The following is an 8,569-nucleotide window of genomic DNA, read 5'->3' on the forward strand; positions in this document are numbered from 1 at the left end:
CGAAATCGGTGTCACTAGGTGTTTCTGACACATACAAGGATTCAAATGAGGATGAAATCTTTGAAGACATTCCTTTGATTTATGGTGATTATGATCATATTTCAGGATTGATTAAAAAAGGTATATGATGTACACATATATTTAAATTATATATATTTATTTCCTTAAAAAATGTTGTGTACATGTAAATAAATTATATATAAGTTTTAAATCAAGTACATGATGTTTTAAATTTATTTAACTTGTTTCAAATTGCAGGAGATATTTTTGCAGTCATAGCAGAAGATGGAAATATAGAAGGTGTTAGTTATTATTTATCGTGTTGCACAAAAGAGAGAAGGTAACAAAATCTGAAATGACTGATGGAATGTCCTTTCTCACAGGTTTGAACTGATTTAATCTACGTTTAAATTATTTTAAATAAATTTATTTTAAACATGCACACATCTGCACATGTTTTCATTTTTATATGTACACAAATCGCTTACATGCAAATTTTTAATTTCTCATTTCTTATATACATGTACATGCAGGCTCAGTTGTAGTGCAAGGGACATATTTCAAACAAGTTAAAATTGTTCAACATGGGATTCATTTCACTGAATACCAAATTGACAACAAGGTATATTAGTATAGCCACTTGGTCATTGTTGTTGGCCTAATTCTTCAAATAGTTCCACGTCACGGGCGGTCTCCAAAGTGGAGACTAGATAGTGAAGATCATGAGAAAATATTAAGTGTTATTGAAGAGCGTTCTGAACCACTTGATGTGGTATGAACTATTTAGTAAACCAAAGTACATGTGGTTCAACCCATGAATTGAATTAATACTTGATAAATTAGAACTTAACTTGTTTTGAAACTTGGATAAATTATTATTTATGTTCATTAAAGTATATATATATATATATATATATATATATATATATATATATATATATATATATATATATATATATATATATATATATATATATATATATATGGCTTGTGTGGACCATATATTGTTTAGTTAAATATGAAAATTTCAATTATATTAAATTAGGATGTATGAAGTTAATTTGTATGTATGTTAAATAATACTTATGTGCACATATGTAAAGTAAATTGGGACATGTGGATGAGTTGAAAATGTGTTAAGGCCCGATGTATGCAGTTGATTAGGATATATAGTCTATCTAATTCTAAATGCATGTATGCATATGTAATTTGTAAGTTGTTAAAATAATTTTAAAGCATGTATGTAAAGTAAATTAGGACATGTATTTATTTAATTAAAAATGCACGTGTAAATTTAATTAAAAATACATATTTAAATTATAGAATGTATGTGTAAATTTGATATTAAATTAGGACATGTGTGTAATAATTGAAGAGCGGTCTGAACCACTAAGTGATGTGTTGTGAACTATTTAAAGCATGTACCTAGAAGTACATGGTGTGAACTATTTAGTACACCTATAAGTACACCTAGAATTTAAATTATTGAATATGTTCATTAACTTGAGTTTGTTCATTTGATATGAACAAGTGTGATTTTTATATTGTTCATGGCTTGCACAATAGAGTGGATATATATTGTTTCCAAATTCTTTTAAATTAATGCATATCTACTGTATACATGTTACATGCAGTAAAATTTAAAATTAAAATTAAAATTATAAACATATCAATCTATTTTAAATGTATCTACATGTACACGTAAATTCAGTCACATATATATATAAATTTGAAAATTTTTAGAGAACATGTGCATTCAATCATATATATAAAGTGTGCAAGTAATCTAACATGTGTGCATGATCATATATAATCTAAATACAAATGATGAGATATATAATCCAGGATCAAATGTACAAACTATACATATATAAAGTATAATCTAACCATACATGCACATGATATATATAATCTAGGATCAAACAAAAACTGTATAAAGTACATAATCTAACATACATGCATGAAATATATAATCTGATCAAACACAAACTATATAAAGTATAATCTAGTCTAAACTTCATACATGCATGAATATATAATATGAAAGTCTAAAATGTACACGTATATATAAAAAGATTAACAAATGAGCTATAAAGTCCAACAAATCAACATGCATCATGTCGGCCACGAACAGAGCGACCATCTGAGGGAGAGTCCTGGTGAGAGTCTGGATGTCAAATAAACCCCTACAAAAGTAGAATTTATATAAATATTAAATATAGATTTCTAGACACATACATCAAATCCAACTAGAGTTAAATTAAAATTAAAATATAAATTATAACACACATACATACATGTACATATATACAAAAAACCATAACTAACCTGTCCATTAACAACATCGAAAGAATCGCTCCTACACACACACTCAGAGCTCAAGCTAGGAGTGACATGAGCTAACTGTTATACATATACATATATATATATATGTATGTATTTAAGGATTAGTCCACGATCAATTTAAATGATACAAATTAACTTCTATTATTTATTAAATGATCTATATATAGATTTATCATACATTACAACATATACATCTTGTAAAAATTTAAACACATGTATGTACATACCTGTGTATCAGGAGTAGGCTGTATAGTCTGATAATGTCCTCTGATCATATCAACCACATCACTCGTGCCTGCATATCTCTCTTTGGTTGTATGTATGATTGAGGAGTGTAAGGGTATAACTAGATGACCAAACATCGTGGATGAAGTGTCTGACTGTAGTAGCATATCCATAAATCCAGTATGGCTCAAACCTTGCAGCTACTCCTCAAATGAATCCAAGCCCTCATCTATGATATGGACCTGATCAACTCGTATCTCCTCCTCTGCAACAACAAAGTGATCTATAGGTGGGTCAGTGCCCAGAGCATGAGTAGAGTGATGAGAATGTTGTGACTGCCTCGGGGTATGTGTCGATGCAGCAGTAGCCTGCCCGTCTCTAAGAATCTCCTCTCTAACAATAGCCAATGGTATCCCAAGTCAAGATGAAATAAAATGGTAAGAATGTAACAGGTCCTCGACTAAATACTGTGACATCTGTACATGTCTACCACCTCCTACTATAGCCGCTACCTCATCTGGGGAGGGGATGCCAACAGTAATATACTGATCATTTGAATCTGAAGCCACCCCGTGACTAGAAGATGCATGATCTATGGATGATCTCGAATGTGGTTGACTCATCATATATTTGCCCAGCCTGTCAGATGATATGGTGGTTGTTGATGATGCAATATGTCCAATCCTATCAATTGCTTCTCTCTGAGAAGCAATCATAACATGATCTACTATGGGGGTGAGGGTTGGGACTAATGTCAGAAATCTCTTGCCAACAAGGTCCCTGTGTCTAGGCGGAGCTCTATCATGCCTACGATATGCATCTCTATCAACAATCTTGCCCCTCCCCTATCCATAATATGTTGGAATATCAAGGTAGTTTGGTTTCATCTGACAATGAACCTCAACAAATACCTTTTGTGCAAAGTATAACGGTATCTAGTCATTATTAGGATAATGACCATGGGCAGCTAAGAAGCATGGGTAAATCAATGATGCAACCTGTGGGTCGATACATCTCATGACTTGATATCCTCTCACCTTACTCTTCTCCTAATACTGTGGAAAACATCTCTCCTTGATGGTCTCCTTCGAGACCACCCTCACCACATTAGCAAAAGAATCAGGACCCCTCACCTCACTCCTCAACTATCTATAAATATCCTCTATAACCTCAGGTGAGAATGAGGTGTGGGAAACTAAGCGGTCCCTCAATGTCTGCAAACTATCAAAAATGGATGTGCATGTACTCTTGTACACACCATCAGTACAGGGGTCATCCAATATGACCCTCAACCTATGCAGCTCACGATCACTATACTGGAAAATGGTAGCAATGTCGGGCAATGAGGGATCCTGGTGTGGAGGCTCTATATCATCAATGTGTGACTCCTGATCAGGATCCTGTGCAGGTGGATCCTAGGACGCCATCTATCTAGGTAGGTCATAAAGTTAAAATAAATATGTAAGCACACACACATGAAGTGAATTCAATTTAAAACATTAAAAATTAAAATCAGTTAAATTCTAGAGAGAGAGAGAGAGAGATCGTTAATCTTGAGCTCATTAAAAATTAAAATGTACACATGTGAAGTTCACACACACACACACACACATATACATGTATATTTTAAATTATTAAAACATTAATGAGACAAAGAGAGGGAGATCATTTTCATGAGAGAGAGAGAGAGAGAGAGAGAGAGAGAGAGAGAGAGAGAGAGAGAGAGAGAGAGAGAGAGAGAGAGAGAGAGAGAGAGATCATTAAAGATATATATACATCATGTACTAAATTAAAACATATATAAATTTATCTATATATAGATTGCATATACATACATTTTAAATGATTAAAACATTAATTTGAGAGAGAGATGGAGATCATTTAAATCATGACATCTAGAGAGAGATCTAACATTAATTTCAGAGAGAGAGAGAGATCATTAAAGATATATACATACAACTTTACTAAATTAAAACATATATAAATTTGTCATTTAAATCAAATACATAAAAAATTCAAGAACATGATATATAATTTTTATAAGTCAATAACAAAAAAAATTAGACCTATATTTTATTGTAACGTATAAATATTTTTGTGTATATCAAAATTAATTTTTTTGTTTACTAAAACATGGGCATTGATACAAAATGGAATGTAACTTCTCTAAATTTTTTGACATTGTTTGTTATTGAACTCCATATCTAAAAAAAATAGATGTCATTGTATTTTTGTAATGGGCATATGATTATAAAATTATTAAATCTGTAATATGTGATCCTAAGGCGAATGTCGTATGTACACTAGGATGTTATAAGGGGTCATATGTGGTCCTAAGGGGTCACACGTGTTAGAACACATGTGTGACCCCTTAGGACTACATATTCAACCCCTTATGACACTATACATGTGATCTTAAGGGATTGTATGTCGTAGACACTAGGATGTTATAAGGGGTCACACATATACAGTGTTAGAACACACATGCATGACCTCTTATTACTGAACATATGACCCCTTCTAGGATACTATGTTATCCTAAGGGGTACATGTTGTAAACAATAGGATGTTATAAGGGGTCATATGTGGTCCTAATGGGTCACACATGTGTTAACGCATGCGTGACCCCTTAGGACCACATATGACCCCTTAGGACACTATATGATGGACTAAGGGGTATGTTGTTCACACTAGGATTTTATAAGGGGTCATATGTGGTTCTCAGGGGTCATGCATGTGTTAGAACACATGTGTGACCCCTGAGGACACTATGTGATCCTAAGGGGAATGCCATATGTACACTAGGATGTTATAAGGGGTTATATGTGGTCCTAAGGGGTCACACATATGTTAGAACACATGCGTGACCCCTTAGGACCACATATTCAACCCCTTAGGACACTGTACATGTGATCTTAAGGGATCGTATGTCATAGACACTAGGATGTTATAAGGGGTCACACATGTACAGTGTTAGAACACACATGCATGACCCCTTCTAGGGAACCATGTGATCCTAAGGGGTACATGTTGTATAGAATAGGATGTTATAAGGGGCCATATGTGGTCCTATCAGGTCACACATGTGTTAACGTATGCATGACCCCTTAGGAGCACATATGACCCCTTAAGACATTATGTGATAGACTAAAGGGTATGCCATTCACACTAGGATTTTATAAGGGGTAATATGCGGTCCTAAGGGGTCACACATGTGTTAGAACACATGCGTGACCCCTTAGGACTACATATGACCCCTTAGGACACTATGTGATCCTAAGGGGTATGTCGTACACACTAGGATGTTATAAAGGGTCATATGTCGTCCTAAGGGGTCACACATTTGTTAACACATGCGTGACCCCTTAGGACCACATATGACCCCTTATGACACTATGTAATGGACTAAGGAGTATGTCGTACACAATAGGCTTTTATAAGGGGTCACATGCGGTCCTAAGGGGTCACACATGTGTTAGAACACATGTGTGACCCCTTAGGACCACATATGATCCCTTAAGGTCCACTATGTGATCCTCTATGGTCCTAAGGGGACGTATAGTGTCATCAGGGGCATATATCGTCTTAAGGGGTCGTAAGGGGTCATGTTGTGTGTGTAATAGGATGTGAAAAGGGGTCACATTGTAGAGGATTTATTTTGTCTAATTTGTTTAAATTTGTTATCTAAGTTTTATAATGTTTTTTTAAATTTAAATTTATGAATTTTTCTAATGTTTTAATTTATTATATTTAGATTTGTAACATCTTTCTAATTTTTTTTTTGCTAATGTTTTTCTTAATGTTTTTCCAAGTTCTAATTTACTACCTTAGTTTTCTAAGTTTTTCATAACATTTTAAAAAAAAGTTGAAAAAAAAATACATATACATTTATGTAATTTTAAAAACAAATTGACAAATTTAAATCAAAACATTAAATTCGCAAACATTTTTCTAAAATGCTGAAAAAAATAAATATACAATTATTTAATTAAAAAAATAAATTAACAAACAAATTATTTATTAATTTTTAAATAAATTTAATAAAAAAAGACATTATTAAACAAAAAAAAGGGTTATTTTGTGCACCTGAAATAATGTAGGTCGAAAGTTGAAAGGTGAGATGCCCTGGCTGCTGCAGACAGGACACGGTGACGTGGTGTTGACGTCGGGTTCGCTCTAACCCCCTCTGGACACAGAAAAATACAAGTTTGAAAATGACAATTTAACTATCGTTTTTAGTTTATATAGAAGTTTGAAAAAACAATTTAAAAATGGGTTCGATCGAACCCGTTAAAAATAAATATTTTAAAGGGTTCGATTGAACCCACAAACCCACCTGGGGTTCGATCGAACCCGCAAACCCACCTGGGGTTCGATTGAACCCGTGTCTGATGGTGGGTTCGAACCCCCCCCCAAAAAATTCTCCACCTTCGCCAATTTCCTTCATTGGCAAAAGTGGGAACCATTAATGTGGGATAGCCCCATAAGGATTGGGATGTGTTGGTAGTGAAATAATATCTCTAATATGATCTACTAGGCCAACTAGATTTCTTGGTACCATCAATTTGGTTCCATGAGATATACAATAAAAAAAATTGGTCTTAGCACTCTTATATTGAATGAAATCAAAGCCATTTGTAACTTTGTATTTGTTGCCACCATATTTAATAGTTTCATAAAGATGTTAGAAAATACTGGAGCCATTAAAATAAGAGATGCATTTAGATTAGTTCAAAGATTTAATAATAGAGGAATTTAGTTTTAGATAATTTTTTAAAGACAAGAATGAAAAGGGGAAAAAGTAGCAAGGTAGGATTAGATGGCTAGTATTCAAATGAAGCATTCAAACACATAAAAAACAAAGAATAACCATTTATACCTTGCTATTTTTATCTCTCCCTCAGATTGAGCTTGATGAAGTGGATGGATGATGAGGATGTGCCCTTGATGCTCCACTTGATTTGCTCCTTGCTTGATATGGATGTGGAATGATCTCCTTTGCTCAACAAGATTAATGGATTTGATGGGATTATTGGATGGATTTGAATTGAAAGATTGAAGAAAGAAGAGAGAGGAGAGAAGAGTAGCATGACAATGCATGAGAAGTGGTTGATTTGTGAGGAGAATAGGCTCCAATTTATAAATTGGAGAAGGCCAATGAAGGGCCAAGATTGATTTGATCATGAAGGGTTGAGATTGATTTTAGATAGAAGGCATGGATCAAGGGTGCCTTGGGAAAATAAACAGGAATATAAAATTCCTTGGGAAAAGGGGGGAAGAATTTGAATTTCAAATATGAGGAATTAAAAATTCTAAAATAAGGATGCATTGAGGGATTCAAAGAAATTTGAATTTCTTTGAGAGACTCAATGTTGATGTGTCATGAGTGGGAATTAAAAATTGAGGGATAATGATAAGCATGATTATGAGAAATTCTAGATGGATTAATTAGGTTGAGTGGGATTAGGAAAAATGATTTGTAGGAATCACATGACTAGGTTAATCAATTAGAATCAATTAACTGAGTGGGTTTAGAGGAAATAATTATTGGAGGGGACTTTAGAAGAATGCGGGAATAATTAATTTATCAAATAAATTAATTATTGGACAATAGTGACAAGATTAATTAAATTAGATTTAATTGATTTTGAGAGGAATGAGGATAACACGATTAAGTCAATTAATTATGTTGTAGGCTTAATTAAGTAAATATTAATTTAATTAATTTTAGGTGTCTATAAAATGACATAGTTATATATTAGAAAGCTTTAGCAATATACGAGAAGAATTATAAAAGTTTGAAATTTTATACAAATAATTATCTAAAAAAGCAGTTTCATGAGAAGTAAATATTACTAAAATTATAAAAATAAGAAACATATTATTTTTTATCAAGTATATGGATTATATTTTTAAATATAATTAAGAAATATAAAATATATTGATATCAATGTATTAATAAATGTATATTGAAATATATTATATTTATTTATGACTA

The 8,569-nt window shown here is 32.7% G+C and overlaps 1 long non-coding RNA gene across 1 annotated transcript; it reads right to left on the reverse strand.

The window, feature by feature from the left end:
- Positions 1-1,960: 1,960 nt before the first annotated feature.
- Positions 1,961-7,654, reverse strand: LOC131857990 (uncharacterized). The gene is made up of 5 exons (XR_009358819.1): positions 7,451-7,654; positions 6,658-6,757; positions 2,574-2,854; positions 2,329-2,403; positions 1,961-2,186 (listed from the first exon to the last, which is right to left on the reverse strand). It is a non-coding gene; the product is annotated as an uncharacterized LOC131857990 (long non-coding RNA).
- Between the last annotated feature and the right edge of the window lie 915 nt (positions 7,655-8,569).

The sequence above is a fragment of the Cryptomeria japonica genome, chromosome 8 (genome assembly GCF_030272615.1).
Source record: "Cryptomeria japonica chromosome 8, Sugi_1.0, whole genome shotgun sequence".
NCBI classification, from domain to species: Eukaryota; Viridiplantae; Streptophyta; class Pinopsida; order Cupressales; family Cupressaceae; genus Cryptomeria; species Cryptomeria japonica.